The following is a 20,408-nucleotide window of genomic DNA, read 5'->3' on the forward strand; positions in this document are numbered from 1 at the left end:
AGTAGTATATCTGCCCTGTTGAATAGCTTGAGCCACTATTTTTGTGGCCTTCCTTTCTAGCAGTCTGTCCATGGCATGCAGAGCAGAATCAATCCATGATTGAGGCAGCACTGGTTGTTGAGACGAGGGAATCTAGTGAACACTCATATAATTTAAAGTCAGGCCGAAATCAAGCATAAACAAGGATTTTGCAGGTAAAAAAAAAAACAAGAAATGCAAAATTGGTTTTGTAACTAATTTTGGCCTTGCATCGAAGTGCCTTGAATTTATGAAATTTCTTTTGGAGCTCATTTTGTTGTAGTTGTGACTCAAGCTCCAAAAACTAAATCTCCAGCAGCGGACAAACTCTGTTATGGTTCATTTTTCTTTGTACTTCTGCGTAGGAACAAACAAATATTAATTTAAAAAAGGCACTTTTCTCGATAATCACAAGGTGTTTTGCTTGTTTCCATATAAGGTCATCGTATGTAGAAAGGAAGGAAATGAGATTTTTTAAACAGTAAAAGCCATTTTGTATGTCACAACCAGAGGGTGTTTGCATAGATGGCATTCAGAGTCATACTTATTTAGTCTTGACAGTTTATTCTGCCTTGGCTAGATTTCTGCATTCATTATTAAAGTATTTCTTTCACATGCAAAATATATGAAATAGTATTGTTGTTGGCAATGTAACCACTCTCTTTGAGGCGCTCCAGGCGCTCCATAGTCTGCTGCTCTGTTTACTCTGTTCTTAGAATCGAGCCTTCCACTTCACGAGTTTATTATGTGTCTGGATCTCTTGAAGCTGTGTCAAGGAACGTGAGTGGCACACTCGGATGAAGAAGCTGCTGAGTTTGCCAAGATTCTAGACGAGGCAAGAGTGGTTTTGATCTTCTGCAACAAGATGATCACACTCCGGGGGTGACACTGAATAGGAAATTGTTGACACATTGGACCCCATTGCTGAAGTTGTTGTTTTTAGTGTTCATCCACCTAAAAAATGTCGGAAAAACATTGCTAATCTATCGGGACAAAGTGCCATTGCTGAGAGTATACACTTGTTTGGCTTGATGCTGGAGTTCTGTGCCAGTCTACATGCACATCAGCCAAGCAGATGCGTACATCATTGAATGCATGTTGAAATAACTGCAGCGTAATATTTCAGACTGGGTGTATTATTTTTGTTGTATGTATAGCGTCCAATGAATTGTTTAATCAAAGAGATTATAAGACATCGTTCTATTGAGAGTGTGTCAGTCAGGCGGTTTGCATGTGCTTGTGGAGGCTGCTTGAAGGACAACCTAGATCCCCTAGAGAAACAGGTCAGAGAGCTTTTTCAAAACGTTGTCCTCAATTTTAATAACAAAGTGTGTCAGCCGCTGGAGACAAGGAGAGTATAGGGTCATGACTATAAGATCAAGCTCAACCCACAACGAAGAATCCATCCCTGCCGGTTTTTGGCTCTTTTTGCATTCAGATTAGCTGCTTTGGTCGATTTGGATTCAAGTTCGAGTTTCAGACATGATGACAGACGTAACTGGTGTTTTCGTGGTTCTCTGAAGCTCTATTTATCCGGGAAAGCACCCTCAGTCCAATACCTACACACGTAGCATTCTATGTTTGAACTTTGAGCATATCCTTGTTGAACTGTTAGTTTTTGTAGCATCAGATGGTGTTCTAGTCTCAAGACTTTGTGGAGAGGCCAAAACACAATAGTTCTCCAAAACCCAGAAATCGTTTGAATGGCTCAACTAGATTAATTGACTATAATTAAAAAATTCCTAAGTCTAACTTGGGAAAAGTGGTTAATTAAAAGTAATTAATTGAGAAAAGTGAGAATTCTCAAGAAACTCATACGAATCGACTTGAAGATGATCTCAACCATCGGTTAAGTTTTAATCGTGGTTGTTGGAGTTCCAACTAGAGATTATAAGAAGAGGTAGATGGGTAGATAAAGAACACGCTAGTGAAGATACTCAGTTGCCCAGGCATTCAAATTTCTAAGTGCAAGAGTGATTCAGCAGTGGAAATCGAGTCAGGAGGCGAGTAGCAGGTGGTAGAAGAGGTCAGCAGTTATTCGAAGGAAGTTTTCCAATTCTGAAGAGTCAAAAAGAGGAGGCCAAAATTATTTTCCAGGAGACAGCACAGAGGCAACACAAAGGCTCAAGTGAGCAATTCGATTTGGCTGAAGAGGAGGAAGTTTTCAGTTCCAAAGGTTGGGAAGATTTTCTAGAGGGCCAGAGAAGCATTTTCACAGTGAGCAACAAGCAGAACCACTACATTGGTGTTGATTTGGGGTAGCATCGGATGTGCTCTAGCCACGAAAATTGGTGGAGAGGCTAAAGCACATGAGATCTCCATACCCAAAAATGGTTTGGGCAGATTCTAAAGAGTTTGGGAGATATTAAAATAATCAATATTTTTAATGAAATCCCTAAGTCTAAACTTAGGGAAAATAAAATATTAATGTGAATTAATATAAAACTCTATTAAAAGGGTCCAAAAGTCATGGATCAAGCCAGAGTTAATCTTAGTCGTTAATAAGGGACTTAATCTTGGTCGTTGATTTGTCAACGAAAAAAGTATAAGAGGAGGCTTTAGGGTCACTTTGAGGACACATTGAAGGAGACAAGTTAGTTCAATTTCTGGAGCGGGGTTAGCTGAGAAATTCGAACTAGTGGTCTAGTGAGCAATCAGGATGCAGCAAGTACAAAACAGAGAGAAGGGATCAGCCATTAGAGACCAGCACTAAGGCAGGAGAGGCAGACGCAGGGCATTTCTGGCAAACGCAGAGGCAGCAGGAGACTGCACAGTCACTAGAGGGCCTGCGTGGATGATGCAAAGAGGCCCAGGGTTGACACAATGTGTCTGGGAACCACGCAAGGGTTAGCCAAGCTGACGCTGGGACTAGGAGAAGTGCTGGAGAATTTTTCTCTCTATGGGTAAGCCAGTTTGGCACCCTATTGTACTGAAGAATTGTTGAATAATAAAATCCTCCCTTGCTGCACCAATTTTCCCACATTGGATTTTTCCAAGGACTATTGTCCAAATATCTGTGTCAATGTGTTGATTCTTGTACATGTATTTGTTTCTGTATTACGATGTGATATCTGCAGCATAATTTATTTTAATGTTTATTGAAGGAATTTCGTAAATAACTTATTGAAGAATAAGTAGAAAAAGTAAATCAGATGTTGCAGTGATAGAATTTTCACATGGTATCAGAGAGAGTAATCAGAGACAGGAAGGTAAAATCAATTATGGGTCGAGACCATGACGCAGAGGCATCCACGTCAGGGGACTCGCACAGATTTTCAAAATATTGCACAAGGGAAAGAGACTTCGATTTCTCTATGTTGGCTTCCATGTTGGAAGAAGAAGTGGCTTGTATGACTAGTTCTGCATCATCAAAAGTGTAGTATATAGACAGTGGAGCCTCGTGGCATATGACGGGAATCAGGGAATGTTTCCCAGAATATCGAGAAGAGAAGATGAACTTTTAGATCACCATGTGGAACAAGGCAAAGAGTACTCCAGTAGGGAAGGGTACCATAGTTTTTCAAACAGAATCGGGAGAACAATTTCGTGCTACAAATGTGCTGCATGTACCAGGATTGGGGATGAACTTACTTTCCGTGTCGCAACTTCAAGGCAAGGGCTATGACGTCTACTTCATCAAGGAGAAGGTATACGTCAAACACCCGAGCTGGAAAAAGAAAGTGCAGATTGGGATCAAAAGTAATAGGTTGTATAGATTACAACTAGAATCACCAATGGCACTAATAGGCAGTCATGGAGACAAGGACTTGAATGAACTATGGCACAGAAGAATGGGTCATTTGCACCATGGAGCTCTGAGAATTCTTAGGAGCATTGTAACAGGAGTTCTGGATCTAAGTACGGAACGAGATGATGTATGCAGAGGATGTGCTCTAGGAAAGTATGCTAAGGCAGCATTTCCTAGGAGCAAACACAGGGCCAAGAGTATACTACGATTGATACACTCAAATATCTACGGACCTATGTTTGTCAAAGCTCTCAGTGGTGTCGAGTATTTCCTTACCTTCATTGATGACCACTCAAGGAAAACTTGGATTTATTTTCTAAACACCAAGGACGAGGTTTTCTGTCGATTCAAAGAGTTCAAGGCTCTAGTGGAGAATCTAATTGGGAAGAAAATACAAGTTTTGCACTCAGATGATGGTGGAGAGTATGTCGATAAGGACTTCACTGATTTTTGCGCTAAGGAGGGCATCAGAAGAAAGTGGACAACTCCCTACAATCTAGAGTAGAATGGAGTAGCAGAAAGAAAGAACAGGACTATTGTAGAAGCAGCTAGGGCCATGATGTATGATCAGGATATGCCGAAATTCCTATGGGCGGAAGCATGCAACACAACAGTCTATGTTCAGAATAGGACTCCTCATCGGGCGTTGGCCAAGATTACTCCAAAGAAAGTTTTCACAGGGAAGACACCTGAAGTCAGTCATTTCAGGATATTTTGGAGTTTAGCATATTGCCGCATACCAGAGGAAAAGAGGAAGAAGCTGGATCAAACTACGGAAAAGGGATATTTGGTGGGATATAGCAAGAATGCTAAGGCATACAGAATCTACCTTCCAGGGAGCAGGAAGGTAGTAGTTCGACGAGATGTAAAGTTCATGGAGGACAGGGCTTTCAGAAAATCTCGTGAGATGCCTTCGAAGGAGCAGTCAAAAGAGGAGCCGTTGTTTAAGCCTCTTCAACCAACGGAAATAAAAAATTCATCCTCGAGTCAGGAAGATTCTCAGGATGAGGAGGAGGAGCTAAGAGAAGCACCTGCTGGCAGAGGAAGAACTAGCAAGGAACTTCATCATATTCTGCGAGATGCAGAGGACTTCATCGGTGCGCCAAGAAACAATAAGAGGGAGCGAAAACAGCCAGATAGATATCAGGCATTAGTAACTTAGGATGGGGAACCTGTCAATTTCAAGGAGGCAACTCGACATCAGGTTTGGCTAGACGCAATGGTAGAGGAGTACAACATAATGGTGAACAATGTCTGGGAGGTAGTGCCAAGGCCTCAAGACAAATTAGTAGTAGGTTCGAGATGGATCTACAAGATCAAATACGCTGCAAAAAACAGTGTTGAGAAATACAAGGTCAGGTTTGTGGCTAAGGGGAACGCTCAAAAGGAAGGAATTGACTATGAGGAGACCTTCGCCTCAGTAGCCAAGTATACGTCTATTAGGACCGTGATATCTCTTGCAGCTCAAATCGGACGGCAGATTCATCAGATGGATGTCAAAACGGCTTTTCTGAACGGGGTAATAGAAGAAGAGGTATACATTGAACAACTAGAGGGTTTGAGACACATGAGAAGAAGTCTCATGTATGCAGGTTGAAGAAAGCCTTGTATGGGCTAAAACAGGCACCTAGAGCATGGTATGGTCGAACTGATGGCTACTTGCAGAAGATGGGATTTGTCAAGAGTGACGCAGATCCAAATCTCTACTATCTGGTTGTAGAGAATGAGACGCTAATCTTAGTATTGTATGTAGATTATCTCTTTTTGACAAGATCATCCAGGCTCATCGGGGACTCTGAGAAGAATCTAGCTAGAGAATTCAATATGAAGGATTTGGGACGAATACATTATTTCCTAGGGTTCGAAGTTTGGCAACAAAAGGGAGAGATCTTCCTTGGGCAAGGGAGATATGCTACAGAAATCCTAAAGAGATTCAGGATGGAGGACTGTAGACCCATGGCTACTCCAATGATCACCAACTGGAAGAAGATTGATGCATCAGAAGACAAGGATGTTGATCCCACCTTATACAGGCAGCTCATAGGGTCCCTAATGTATCTAGTCAATACCAAGCCAGACATTTGCTACGCTGTCAACACCCTCAGTGAATTCATGGTGGAACCGAATAGGGCGCATTAGGCAGCAACCAAACATGTTCTCAGGTATATACAGGGAACAGTCGATTATGGACTCTTGTACACCAGGAGTAAGGATATCAAATTGAGTGGATTTATTGATGCAGATTGGGCAGGAAGTTCAGTGGATCGGAAAAGTACCTCTGGGTATTGTTTCAACATTGGATCAGGAATGACCTCCTGGTGCAGTAGGAAACAGAAGTCCATGGCTCTGAGCTCATCTAAGGCAAAATATATGGCGGCAAGCACAGCTTCGTGTGAGGCCATATAGCTTAAAAAACTGCTTGTAAACCTATTCAGAAGGAATATGGAGGTGACCAGGATCATGTGCGATAATCAGAGTTGCATCAAGCTCTCTGAGAATCCAGTGTTTCATGATAGGTCGAAACATATTGATATCCGGTGTCACTTTGTCAGGGATTGTGTCCAACGAGGAGCTATACAATTGAGCTACACTCCTATAGGAGAACAGGTGGCAGACATCCTCACCAAGGCCCTTGGAAGGACAAATTTTGACTACTTCAAGGAAAAGATGGAGACAGTAAAGAACCTGTTTCAGTAGCAAAAATGGGAGTGTTAACAGCATGAATGCGGAGGGAGTTGCAGTGCAGATGCAATGTTGGGAGAAAGCACCAGCAGCATCATGGACGCAGAGGGAGTTGTCGTACAGATGCAGCAGTGGCAGTAGCAGACCCATGGGCAGCAATACGGGATGCAGCAATGCAGAGGATGTTGGGCAAGGAGGCTTCGCATCAGCACAAGGACCGATGCTAGATGATCAGGGTGATACTCAGTGAGGAGTATTACTAGAGCATAGTCCTCGCCAAGAACGAGTGTTGATTTGGGGTAGCATCAGATGTGCTCTAGCCACAAAAATTGATGGAGAGGCTAAAGCACATGAGATCACCAATACCCAAAAATGGTTTGGACAAATTCTAAACAGATTGTGAGATATTAAAATAATTAATATTTTTAATGAAGTCCCTAAGTCTAAACTTAGGGAAAATAAAATATTAATGTGAATTAATATAAAACTGTGTTAGAAGGGTCCAAAAGTCATGGATCAAGCTAGAGTTAATCTTAGCCGTTGATTACGAACTTAATCTCGGCTGTTGATTTGTCAACGAGAAAAATATAAGAGGCTTGAGGGTCACTTGGAGGACACACTGAGGGAGACCAGCCAGTTCAATTTCTAGAGCGGGGTTAGCTGAGAAATTCAAACTAGTGGTCTGGTGAGCAGTCAGGAGGCAGCAAGTACGGAATAGAGAGAAGGGATCAGCCACTGGAGACCAGCGTTGAGGCAGGAGACGCAGATGCAGAGGCAGCAGAAGACTACGCAGTCACTAGAGGGCCTGTGTGGGTGACGCAGAGAGGCCCGAGGCTGACGCAGTCAAGCAGGGGCTGACGCAGAGTGTCTAGGAGCCACACAAAGCTCATCCAAGCTGACGCTAGGACTAGGAGAAGTGCTGGAGAATTTTTCTCTTTGTGGGTAAGCCAGTTTGGCACCCTGTTGTACTGAAGAATTGTTGAATAATAAAATCCTCCCTTGTTGCACTGGTCTTCCCACATTGGGTTTTTCCGGGGACTATTGTCCAAAATATCTGTGTCAATGTGTTGATTCTTGTACATATGTTTGTTTCTGTATTACGATGTGATATCTGCAGCAAAATTTATTTTAATGTTTATTGAAGGAATTTCGTAAATAACTTATTGAAGAATAAGTAGGAAAAGTAAATCAGATGTTGCAGTGATAGAATTTTCACAATTGACAACAGTTCCAAGCCAAGTGTGTGAGGGTTTGTGCTAGGGTGACGCAGAGCCTATGCAAAGCAGGTGGACAACTAGCTTTTTAATAGCAGTTGGGTGTTCGGATTGTATATTTTTGCCAATATTTCTTGAGTAGAATTGCTAGTTTGGCAACATTTTAGCGACACTTACACTTCTTGGTAGCAAAAGAGACTTCATGAGATGATAACACTGATGAGCCTTCATTCTAAGTCTCCTTCATGCATGAAATTAGAATAGGTTTGGTTCCTTGACATGGAAATAGCCTTCAAACTTGATTTTTCACTGAATTTTGGATTACAAGTTTTGATTTCAAGATGAACAGGTACATATCTTGATTAAGACCCCCTGTAGGTTGGCTTCCTTAACTCATTGTTTCAAGCTTCAAAGAATAAGTATCTATATATATGGAGATTGTTGTTGTCACCTTGCACACAGACCTAAGTTAGTGATAAAAGCCCTTAACCCCACAAGGTGTGGTTGGTGGCAAATCTATGAGATGGGGTTGTCACCTATTCCCAACTCTCTCTGTTTAATCTCTCTCCTAGGTAAGCTAAGGGGGGTGGTCCCTATATAGAAAACTAAGTTAAGTGGGATGTGAGGTTTCGAGAAGATGTTAGAGTGAATTGGGTTACTTTTAAGATTATGAGCAAATATGATAAGTAATATGAAATTAAATATATGACCATCAACACATGAATCAAAGATTTGCATACATAAAACCAGTGCCTTCAATATTGCTTAAAAATAAATAATACTTGCTCAAGAAAAATGAAGTGTTTCCAATTGAAACACAAGTAACCTTGTCAATCAAACACAAGATATAAGATATGATATCATATGCAAGATATTAAATTTCCTTTCAAGAAATGCTTTCAACTTATATAATCATTCACAAATCCAAAGCACGTATGAAGCAATATAGAGTGACTTGCAAAGGAAAAAAATTAAACTTTACTTGCAAAAGTGAACAAGATGATACCTTCCTAAATGAATAATCAATTTAAGACATTTGCATTAATGACAAGTACATGAAATAATTTGCAAGTAAAATAGTAAAATGTGTTAGCATGAAATGCACTTAAACTAAGATTAAATGCAATTATCTTGGTTAATTTTAATCTAAATGCCTAGTCTAGATGTGACCTTTTTTTCGACTGTTTTGAAACAAGTCTCTTATGTAAGTTGTGGAAGGGGTCCAAGGAAAGACAGCCAAGGCTATATTAATGATACCTCCCTTGGATTACCCAACACACCCGATGCCTCTAGCGTTGTAGAGATTGTGGCTTTGACGGCTGCAAGGTCACCGTTTTAACCACATAATAGGGTATATGTCCCTCAAGTTGATGAAAAAAAGAGGTCCCTAAGAGATGTCTTTCAACCAAGCTTATGCTTGGAAATAAATTGAGTTAAAATGCAATTATGCTAATATGCCTAAATGAGATGCAAGTAGGTTCATTAGTGCTTGTAAAAGAGAATGCCTCAGATAAATGAAAATATGCTCAATGAGATAACTTAGATAATTGCTCAAAATATACAAGATATAAGAGCATTAGCTCCATAAGCACATAATATTGTAAGTTGCTTAGAGTAAGTGCTTTAACACATGATATATCAATGATCCACCAACTAAAGCAATGAAATGAGATGAAGCTTCAAAGTATGAAATGCTTGCAAAGTGAGCAAATAACTTAAAATAAATGAGCAAGTAACCAAATGAGCCTATAGTGAGGCAAGCATGAAGCAAATTGTCAAATTAATTAAATCTAACTTTGCCACATGAATTGAAATGCTTGCATATAATGAAGTAAGTTGCTCTAAAAAGTGAAATTCCAAGTTGTACTTAAAAGCAAAACTTCAAATGCATAAATGGGAACTAGTAGCAAAATTAAATTTATGAAGTTAAATTGTGATGGTGAGATTGTGTTAATTCTTAAGGCATGCAAAAATGAAAACTAAGAAAAACAATGCAAGATCAATCCACCCACATGTTTCTCCTTCTAAATAAGGAGAAAAGGATGCCTTGGGTGAAACACCTTTGGAGGTTGAAACTACCTAATAGGGTCCTTGGTTAACCCCCTATTGATTTTGGAAACACTTGTGCATGTCAATGCCCACTATGGTGTTGATCTTTGGTAGCATCGGATGTGCTCTAGCCATGAAAATTGGTGGAAAGACTAAGGCATATGAGATCTCCAAGACCCATAAATCGTTTGGAGAAATTCCACCCGGATGAAGAGATATTAAAATAATTAATATTTTTAATAGGGTTCCTAAGTCTAAACTTAGGAAAATTAAAATATTAATGTGTATTAATATAATATGGGTGAGAAAGTTCTAAATAACGAGGATCAAGCCAGATCTAATCTTAGCCGTTGATTAGGGACTTAATCTCGGCCATTGAATCGTCAATAGGAAAAGTATAAGAGGAGGCTTGAGGGTCAGTTGGAGATACACCAAGACACCAAGAGAGATCAGTTAATTCGATTTTTTGGGGTGAGGTTTGCTGAGGAAATCAAACAAGTGATCAGTTGCAGTGAGGGGCAACTTGGCAGGAAGCTGAGGAATAAATATCAGAGAGGCAGCAGAGTGCCAAAAGAGGCAGTGCAGAGCCTTCAAAGGCTGACGCAGAGGCAGCAAGGGTTGACGCAGAGGCTAAGGAGGCTAGCGCAGAGGACGCATAGGGCCAAAGGAGCTAACGCAAAGGTCGTAGAGGCTGACGCAGTTGACGCAGAGGGCTTTAGAGGCTGCGCTGAGGTGATCCAATGGGACAGACTAAGAGTTGATTCGCTGACGCAGAGCCAGAGAGGGTGACGCAGTCCCTAAGAGGGTGACACAGTTCTAGAGAGTGCGTGGAGCAGCTTTCGCTGTCCAGCACAAGGAACAGCCGGAGTTGCTGTGGGATCGTTCATCCGGTTGCTGATCAACCGGAATATCTGTCTCCAAATAGAGGTATTGCTGCCAAGGATATTCTCTAAAGGGTGAGCCATTTTGGCACCCTTGTTGTATTCAGAATCTGCTTAATAATAAAACCCTCTATAAGCTACATTGGTTTTCCCACATTGGGTTTTTCTGGGGACGATTGTCCAAAAATAACATGTGTTGGGAAGGATAAACTTATGGAAAGTGAAATTGAGACCAACCCTACCTTTCTCAAGGATATTACCCCCGATGAATCCTCTTTTGAAAACCTTGAGAGATGATCCCATTACCCCCTTGAAAGATGACATTAAAGATTATTTCCACATTGAAAAGAAGAAACAAGAAATTGTTGGTCCTCAATTTGATGGTGCTCCATTTACAACACCGATAAGGAGGATGAGGATGAGATTGGCCTTCCCTTCCCCTTAGGAGCTATTTATGATGACATACCCATTGATACCCTTCGGAAGGACAATCTTCATTTTCCTTTAGATGGGCAATTGGAAGTAATCAATTTTCCTTTTATGAGAGACCCAATCTTTGATACTAAGGAAATTGATAAGGCTCCCACTTATCCTGAGTATGATTCTATGTTCAAACCACTTGAGCCTTTAGATTATGACTTTGGGAAAGCACCAATGATCATATTGCTCATTCGCCTTGGTGGTCGATTATTCCTACGAAATTGCCTTCTGATATCCCAAAATTCAATGGGAATCCTAGAGAAGACCCATCGACGCATGTCATGACTTATCATTTGTGGTGTTCATCGAACTCCCTTAATGATGATTCGATTCAATTACGTCTTTTCCAGCGTACTCTTACCGATACAGCAACTAAATGGTATATTGAATTATCGAGAGCTTCGTTTAACAATTTCAGTGCCTTGGCTACCACCTTCCTCACACATTTCCAGTTGCCCATCAGATACGAAACTGGAATAGAACTTCTAACCAACTTCAAACAATTTGATTCCACTCACATCTCTGATCATATTCATGAGTGGAGACATCGTTGTCGGTTGGTTAAGACATATGTTCCGGATCAATTGTTAGCGGAATGGTTTACTAAGTCTTTGTTGGCCCCTATAACAGAAGACGTGGCTAAGGGTGGAGTTGTAACCGAAGAGCAAGTACTTGGATCTATTTTATACCCAATCTGGCATGCTTTATGATAAGATACCAAACGCTCCACGACCTTCAAACATTGTTCCTCAAGCTCCTGGTAAAGAATCTCATGCTACTGATGGCGTGATTGGTTCTACCAATTCGTACTCGATGACTAAACCATCTGCAACTTCTTTTACCGCAACTGCCCAAAGCCCTCCATCCAATCCTCCTATGGCTTCTACTTCTGAGATCAATGTCGTTCATTATGATAAAGGTAAATCTCAATAGTAACCAGGAAGTAAGAAGAAAGGCAAAGGTAAGAAGAAGAAAGATTCTCCTCCGCAAGATAAACAAAACAATTAATCTTCTGACAAGAAGCAGAAACCTCGTTACCCATGCGTCATTTGTAATGAGGAACACTTCACTTGTGACTGTCCCCACCGATGAAAATGAACCAATTTCTGAAGTCTTCTACTTCACTTGCCGTGTTGACAGATCCGTTTCCAAATTAGGAGACTCATTTGGTTGCTCGGGACCCTACTTCCTCTAACTCGGTTCTAATGCTTTTTTCCGCTATGTAAAAAACCGATATTATGTTCAATATGATATCCTCTTCTACTATTCCAACTGATCCTTGGGTAGTACCAGACGAAACTAACATCGATAGTTTTGGCAATCGTATGCCTCTTAGCCCCATCGAGCTTGATTATGAAGCCATTCATTTAGCTTGTGTGGCTCATTCCGATTTAGTCTCTTCGATCAATTGGGTCGATTGCTCATTGGATTATGGCACGTCTTCTAATCCTTTCTCTCGTGAATTCCCTATTGATGAGAGCATCATGGAAATCATGATGCCAGACGATGCATCGTGGGACGATCATCACCATCGTTCCTCCTTGTCAAATTCCATCAAGGATAATCCTTATGACCTTTATCAACCCAATATCGTTGAGCTCTCTATGAATTATGTTTCCATTCATGAAGTCGATTCAAAGAAGAACCTATCAAATATTGAAGAGACTATCCCTCTCGATATCTTGATTAAACCTGACATTGTTAAGAATTTACATATCAGCGCGTCTTGCTCTCCAGATGAGATTAAGACTTATAAAGCTCTATTTCAGGAGTTTCGAGATGTCTTTGCCTAGTCTTATGAAGAAATGCCAGGGATTGATCCAAACATTGTGGTTCACAAAATAAAAATGTATCCCGATGCTAAACCAATCTGGCAATGCCTTCATCCGATACATCCCAAGAAGGTTGTCACGATTAAATCTAAGGTTGAAAAACTTCTACGCGTTGGTTTCATCTATCCAGTTCCTTTAACTGATTGGGTGTCAAATATTGTTCCTGTCATGAAGAAACAAGGAACAATTTGCATATGTGTCAATTATCGGGACATAAATTGTGCTTGTCCAAAGGATAATTATCCCACCCTGTTCATTGACCAGATTGTTGATGATTGTGTTGGTTGTGAAATATATTCATTCATGGATGGATTTTCCAGCGATAATTGTGAAAATTCCAAGATCTAACAATCTCAGGAATCCGACTGCAACCAGTTGAATCTACTTCTCCTAGATTTTAAATTATGTTACAAACATATTTTAGACTTCTTCATGAAATATCGAAGCAAATTACTGAAGAAGCCTACACCAATTAAATATGATTCTGAAACATAGAAACTGAGAAAGGAAAATAGAAACACATATGACAGTTATTTTTGGACAAAAGTCCCCGGAAAAACCCACTACGAGAAAACCAATGCAGTGGCTCTAAGGGTTTATTATTATTGAGCAGTAGCAAAATCTGAATACATCACTGAATACCTCATAGGGTTATTCAGTTACAAAGAGAAATACTGGCAGAACCTTTGTGAGTTTTACCTCACACAATCACTAAGAAAAAGTCCTGCCTATTCCAGTTGCTCGATGAGGTGCCCCTGGCAGGCTCTGCGTTGCCTCTACGTTGTCCCAGCATCAACCCTTTCAGGCACTGCGTCACCCAACTCGGGAATCGAGTGATAGCCCAAAGTCACTGCTCTAAGCCTCCCGATCTTGCACCTCCGCTTCCGGCTACTGACTCACTGTACTGATTTTCGACTCTCTCTCTACCTCTACATTGCTTCTGCGTGGCCCTCCTGGCCCTGCAACAACCTCTGCGTCAAGGCTTTTGGATCACTCATTGCCTCTCTCCGCTAATGTCTGTCTGGCTAAGAATCTCTCTCTCTAGAAGCTACTATCCCTACCTCTCAACTGCAAGAGATCTCCTCAATCGATTTTTCCTCCTGAGAACTTCTCACTTCAGAAAATCGATTTTCTCTCTCTGTGAGTTTTCCAAATGACCCTCAAGCCCCTTCTTATATCTTCCTGTTGGACAACCAACGGCCTAGATTAAATCATAATCAAAAGCTCAAATCATTTTGGCTTGATTCGTGTCTTTTTATAGAAGTTTCACTCTTGATTAGATTAATACCCATTAATATTTTAATTTTCCTAAGTTTAGACTTAGGAACCCCATTAAAAATATTAATTATTTTAATAAAATCACTTCTGGGTGGAATTTCCCAAAATGCTTTCTGGGTTCTTTGGAATCCATGTGCCCAAGCCTCCTTGCAAAATTTGAGGCTTAGAACACATCCAATGCTACCCCAAATCAACAATAATCAGATCAATATTCTCCTAGCAGATCAACCTAAAACTACATTTATTTGTCCATGGGGCACGTTTGCATACCGGAAACTCCCTTTCAGGTTGAAGAATGTTGGGGCTACGTTTCAAAGGGCAATGAATTACGCCTTTCATGATATCAAACACATCGTGCAACCTTATTTGGACGATCTCCCTGCTCACTCAAAACATTGGGCTAATCACCCGATGCATCTTAGATCCATTTTCTTATGATGTAGGCATTACAATATTGATTAAACCCTCACAAATGTGTGTTTTGCGTTAGCTCTGGCCGACTTCTCGGTTTTTTGGTTTCAAAACACGGAATTCATATCGATCCTTTGAAATTTCAGGCGATCATAGATCTGCCTATGCCTTCTTCCCTCCTTCAACTCCAATGACTCCAAGGGAAGGCTAACTTTCTACAGAGGTTTGTCCCTAACTATGCTAAGTTGACCAAAGGATTCACTCGCCTGTTAAAGAAAGGGGTTCCCTTCCATTGGGATGATGTTGCTCAAATGGCATTTGATGCCTTGAAAGATGTACTAATTTGGGCATCTCTGTTATATCCCCCGGATTACCAGTGCAATTATTTCTTGTATCTTTCCACTGCAGTTACCGTCATCGCAATGGTATTGGTCCAAGAGGACAATGTAGGGAATCTCAATGAGTCGGAATCTCAATGATACTGAAGTCAAGTACACTCACGTTGAGAAGTTAGCTTTGGCGACTATTCAAGCTTGTGCAAAGATTCTGCCATTATATATTGCTCCGGAAAACTATGATCATTTCAGATTGTAACCCTATGACATACATTTTGTCATGTCAATTGTTGGGGGTGCAAGTACTCCAAATGGATGATCATCCTGCAGGTGTTTGACCTAGAATTCATCAAATCCAAGTCAAAGAAATCCTTAGTTTTCATTGCGCTGATTTGCAACCTTCCCACTGGTGGCTCTGAATCCACGTGAAAATTCAATCGCAGACAAGTCGTTGTTTCTGATTTCATCATCTTACCCTTGGTATGGAGACATCCTTGTATATCTCCAAACCCAGACTTTCTAGTCTAATACCTCTCGCTTCGAGCAGCGACGTATTCAATATCAAGCCAAAGATTATATAATCATTGGCGACACCCTCTATCGTCGTGGTATCGATATGGTTTTCCGAAGGTGCCTCACCCATGAGGAGGCCAAGAAATTCCTTAATGAATGCCACTCAAGGGCATGTGGTGGTCATTTATCTGGTTATGCTACCACACAAAAGATCCTACGTGTTGGTTACTTTTGGCCTACTATTTTTCGCGATTGTATTCTCGCTGTCCAAAAGTGTCATTCATGCCAGATTTTTTATCGTAAGACCCATGCTCCACCTACACCTATGCATCTTGTTATCGCTGTAGGTCCTTTTGCGAAATGGGGTATCGATTTCATGACATGTAACCCTCACTCGGCCAGGGGGCATGGCTATATCATTGTAGCAGTTGATTACTTTACCAAATGGGTCGAGGCGATGCCTACATTTAACAATACTAGCGAAACAACTGCATATTTATTTTTCAACCATGTCATCACACAATTTGGTGTTCCACAAGCCATAGTTACGGATTACGGAAAGAATTTCTAGAATCATATGATGACCAAACTGACTGCCAAGATGGGACTTTCCCATGAAAGTTCCACTCCCTACTATCCACAGGCGAATGGACAAGTTGAGGCTATCAATAAGGTTCTTAAAACTATGCTTCAACGTATGATAGGGGTCCATAAATCAGACTGACATTTGCTTCTTTTTGCTACCTTGTGGGCATACTGAACCTCCATTAGGACTGCTACCGGATTTACACCGTTTCAGTTGGTTTATGGTTTGGAAGTTATCCTTCTGATAAAATGTGAGATTTCATCATTGAAACTGGCTATAGAAATTCTTCCTACCACTTCTGCAGAAGAGGAACGTCTTTTACATCTCACGCGCTTAGATGAGACACGACATGATGTCTGTTGGAAATACTGCGAGGGGGTGGGATCAATATTTCTTTTCAATCATTATTTTTACCAGTTAGATCACTTATATTTAGAGCATAAAATGAACAATGATAAAATAAATACTTTTATTAATTTCTTCTTTCAATAAATCGAGTACAATATATGTAGGGCTCCAACCCTAGATGAAGACAGCAATCTTCAATCTCCCAGGCTCCAACATGTATTTTCCAAGCACCAACTTGGACTTCTAAGGCTCCAACCTTGTCAATTTTGAGGCACCAACCTCAAGGGCTCCAACCCTATATCTGGTTCAAGCTCCGACCTAGTTTCTTGAGGACTCCAATCCTCTAGGGCTCTAACCTTATCTTCCAAGGTAGTAACCTTGTCTCTACGAGGATCCAACCCTTAGCTTTCCTTCGTCGAGATATGTTTGATTATACTTCACGGCTCCTAATGTCTTCTTCAACAAGCCCTATCAATCTTCAGCTATACCTTCACTTAGTCTCCACGTCACATCATCAATGACAACCTTGTTCTTCACATGAAGGTGTCTCCACTATTCTTCATGATACCCAAAACAAATATCTCCAAAGTCACTTCATGATGATATCATGGTCCCCAATGATCTCCACAAATCTTCGATGATATCATGGTCTCCAATGATCTCCACAAATCTTCAATGTGACTTCAATGATCAACCCTGGTTCTGCACTTGCTCTAAGCCTCTTCAAGGGCTTTTTCAAAATCTTCTAACAAGGGCCCAACAAGGTATTTCTCCACAATCTTCAAGGTACTCCAATATGTCTTTAATATTATTCACTATGTTGCACCAGGTCTGTTCCAGAACCTAATCTTCACGATCTTCAAGGAATGTCTTCAAACCCAAACCACTGCTCAACTTCTTCTTTTGTTCTAACAACAATTTGTGCTTGACTTGTGCTTGACTTCACTTGAGGCACTAGACTTCACTGTTGCTTTGATCAATGAACAATTCAAGCCACTGTCCCAATTATTCATCACACTGAGATCTTCACTATCCAATACACTGTTTGAGGTGTTGTACCACAGTCACAGTCAAAGGAAACAATACTATGTTGTGACTGCCTTCAAGGGAGATCTGAACCACAGGGTTTAAGCTAGTGATGATAATACGGTCACATGAGAAGCTTCAAGCCACTAAAGAAGAAGTTCCAGGATCAATTCTAAACCACTGTCCTAGAATATCACTTACTGTGCAGATTTTCAGATGAAACAAAGGATCTGAGCTTCTAAACCCTCCACAGATCTATAAAAGAGTGTCACTACATGATTCCAATTATAAATGAATCATGCCACAATCCCTCAGTTTTCCCACACGATGCCAAACGCAATACAATAGTCATGCTACAGCTCTCGGCTCACTCGTATGATGTTCAAAATGACTTGAGACTTCATAGTATCATACGCAGTCAAATAGTGTCATGCCACAGATATTTTATGGTTGAGACTAGGTCAAGATCTGTATGTTATGAGCTACAACAAGTATACCCAAACATCGAACCACAGAAAAAATTGTTGTTGTTCTCAACACTAGCCAACAGCTAATCCAAAGCTTGTTCTGTGATTTGCCTTTCGCTTGACTTTTCACATTTTATTATGCTTCACCGAGTTGCTATCTCCTCGACTGTGTTCACGAAATGGGATATTCTTCAAGTGTTTCTCACTGATCAGCCCTATCTCACTGCTCTGCGATTTATATCTCAGTCTTTAATGAGGAATCTATAATCGATTTATCTCATAGTTTCCTAGGCCCTCTTGATTATGTTTGCCGAATTTAGTTCACGAGATGTGAATTGTATTTCACTAAGATCTACTCCAATGCGTTGATTGATTCATCCTTCCAAAAACAGATCATGTATATATATACAATAGAAGTCGTCACTTTTTTTATGAAGCCGACCAGTGGCATGAATGGGAGCCAACATATGTTTTGGTGAAGTCAATACATAATTCATTCAACGTAATGCAACGGTGGATGAGTGTTGACGTGTGTTGTGTGGGGACCACAATAGATGTCGTAGTGTTGGATGTGTGGGGGCTGTCGACGTGATTTAAACCGCCAAGACATGGTTGACCGTGAGGAGTGAGGACCATATGTATTTATGTGGGATTAAGTCCAATATAAAGCTTTATTATATATGTTATATCATATAAATATAACATATTTATTTATTTTTGACAAACATATATATAGGTATATATATGCCAAAATATTATTATATTATATATATGATTGTCATATATAATTTTTGGTCCTTTTATCCATGTGCTACTTCAGCCTCTCAACTCCTTGGCATATACACATTTGACAAATACCTATGATATGACTAGGAATTATCATTATATTCAATCATGTTTGGTCACCTTTCATAAACCCAGGGTTGCTTCCATGTAAATGCTAAGATATTTTCTTTATTAAATTTAGGACTTGCCAACAAACCTTCTAGGGTGTACCATCAATACCCTTCCTACAATGAACTTTAGAATTAGGGTTTTGTCATGTAGTTAGAGCAACATCATGAAAGGCTTTAAGGCATGTATCACAAGAATTTTTCCATCTCCAACAATTCCATATTGACATCAATGGCAACCTTGATTAACAATGCCGCTTTAGCTAATGAAGCTCATAAGAGACATATCAAGGCGCAGTATGACAAGAGTGTCAAGCATCACGTCTTCTCAGAAGGAGACCTTGTTCTACTTTATGATCAACAGTCTTATAAATTAGGTTCAGGAAAGTTTGAGCCAATGTGGCTAGGTCCATATATTTTCAAACGTGTTCTTGCAAAAGGGGCCTATGAGCTAGTAGATTTTGATGGAGTTCCACTGGCACAACCTAGAAATGGGTTGTACCTTAAAAAATACTATGCTTGATTTTGCGTAGTACACTGTGTACATGTTGTATATAGGTGTGTTGAGTGTGTTTGTAGTGTGTTCCTTCAGAATTTCCTTCGGTTTCTGTTAATCCTGTTTACATTTGGTTTGCAGATGTCAGCATCCTTGGAACCATTTGTTGGTTATGCTGATGGTGCTAGTCGTAGTACTCGGAACCTATCTTCCACAGTGTGGGCCATATTCGCTCCAAATGGTGAGTTAGTGAGTCTACAAGGTATTTGTCTCGATCGCTCTACCAATAACATTGTTGAGTATAGCGCGGTGATTGAACTACTATCTGATGCTATTTCACATGGTATCCATCGTATAGTCATCAGATTGGACTACAGTTGACTAATGTCTACTCAGTTAGAAGTCCAACTATGCTTCGCATGTTCTTAAGGGTTCGCCTTCTAGAAAGACACTTTGATTACATCCAATATCAACACATTTCTAGAAATCTAAATACATTGACAAATGCGTTGGCTAATCATGTTTTAGATAGACATTTGCGACACATGTAAATAATTTCAATACACATCACATCAGTTGAAAGCGATAATAGAAATGTAGGAAACACTGAAGATAGTTATATATAAATGTTTGGTTTTACAAAATTTGTGCCTGAGACACATATGGCCACACAGCCTATCATATCCAAAAATATACATGCAAATATGGTAGTATGCCTCCTAGTAGACTAATCATAGTGCTCATGATAACATGCCACTGCACGAGCTATCTTGCGCAGTAGCTGACCGATATGCCTTAGCACTCCAATAGTATGTCGTTGTAATCACATAGGAAGTTGGTTGACCATGGTCTCAGCTATGCCATGTGTCAACCCCTCCATATGACGCTCTACCTCTACGAGGGTCTCTGCTATGTTGAGATCCTGTAGTACTTCTTGTCCTACTACAACAACCTGTACTGGTGTTGGTGTCGATTGTGGGTCTCCCGCTCGTTGGAGATATGAGACACCCACAGGTCGAACGGGTCCAATATCTGCATGTACAAATCGATAGTTTAGTCTCGGAAACATCAAAAAACACAAAAAAAATTGTAAAACTCAAAATCAAAAATAGCACCCCAATGCTCTCCCTCAAGAAGCGTGAGCTTTGGGT

At 40.4% G+C, this 20,408-nt stretch overlaps 1 pseudogene across 1 annotated transcript in view; it reads right to left on the bottom strand.

The window, feature by feature from the left end:
• LOC149218475 (uncharacterized) overlaps nucleotides 1-20,408 on the bottom strand; it is a 374,924-nt pseudogene that overhangs the window by 164,017 nt on the left and 190,499 nt on the right. The gene's annotated exons all lie outside the window — the stretch shown is intronic.

The sequence above is a fragment of the Pinus tabuliformis genome, chromosome Q (assembly GCF_031772625.1).
Source record: "Pinus tabuliformis cultivar Carrire ecotype Pingquan chromosome Q, CPIR1, whole genome shotgun sequence".
In the NCBI taxonomy this organism is placed as follows: domain Eukaryota; kingdom Viridiplantae; phylum Streptophyta; class Pinopsida; order Pinales; family Pinaceae; genus Pinus; species Pinus tabuliformis.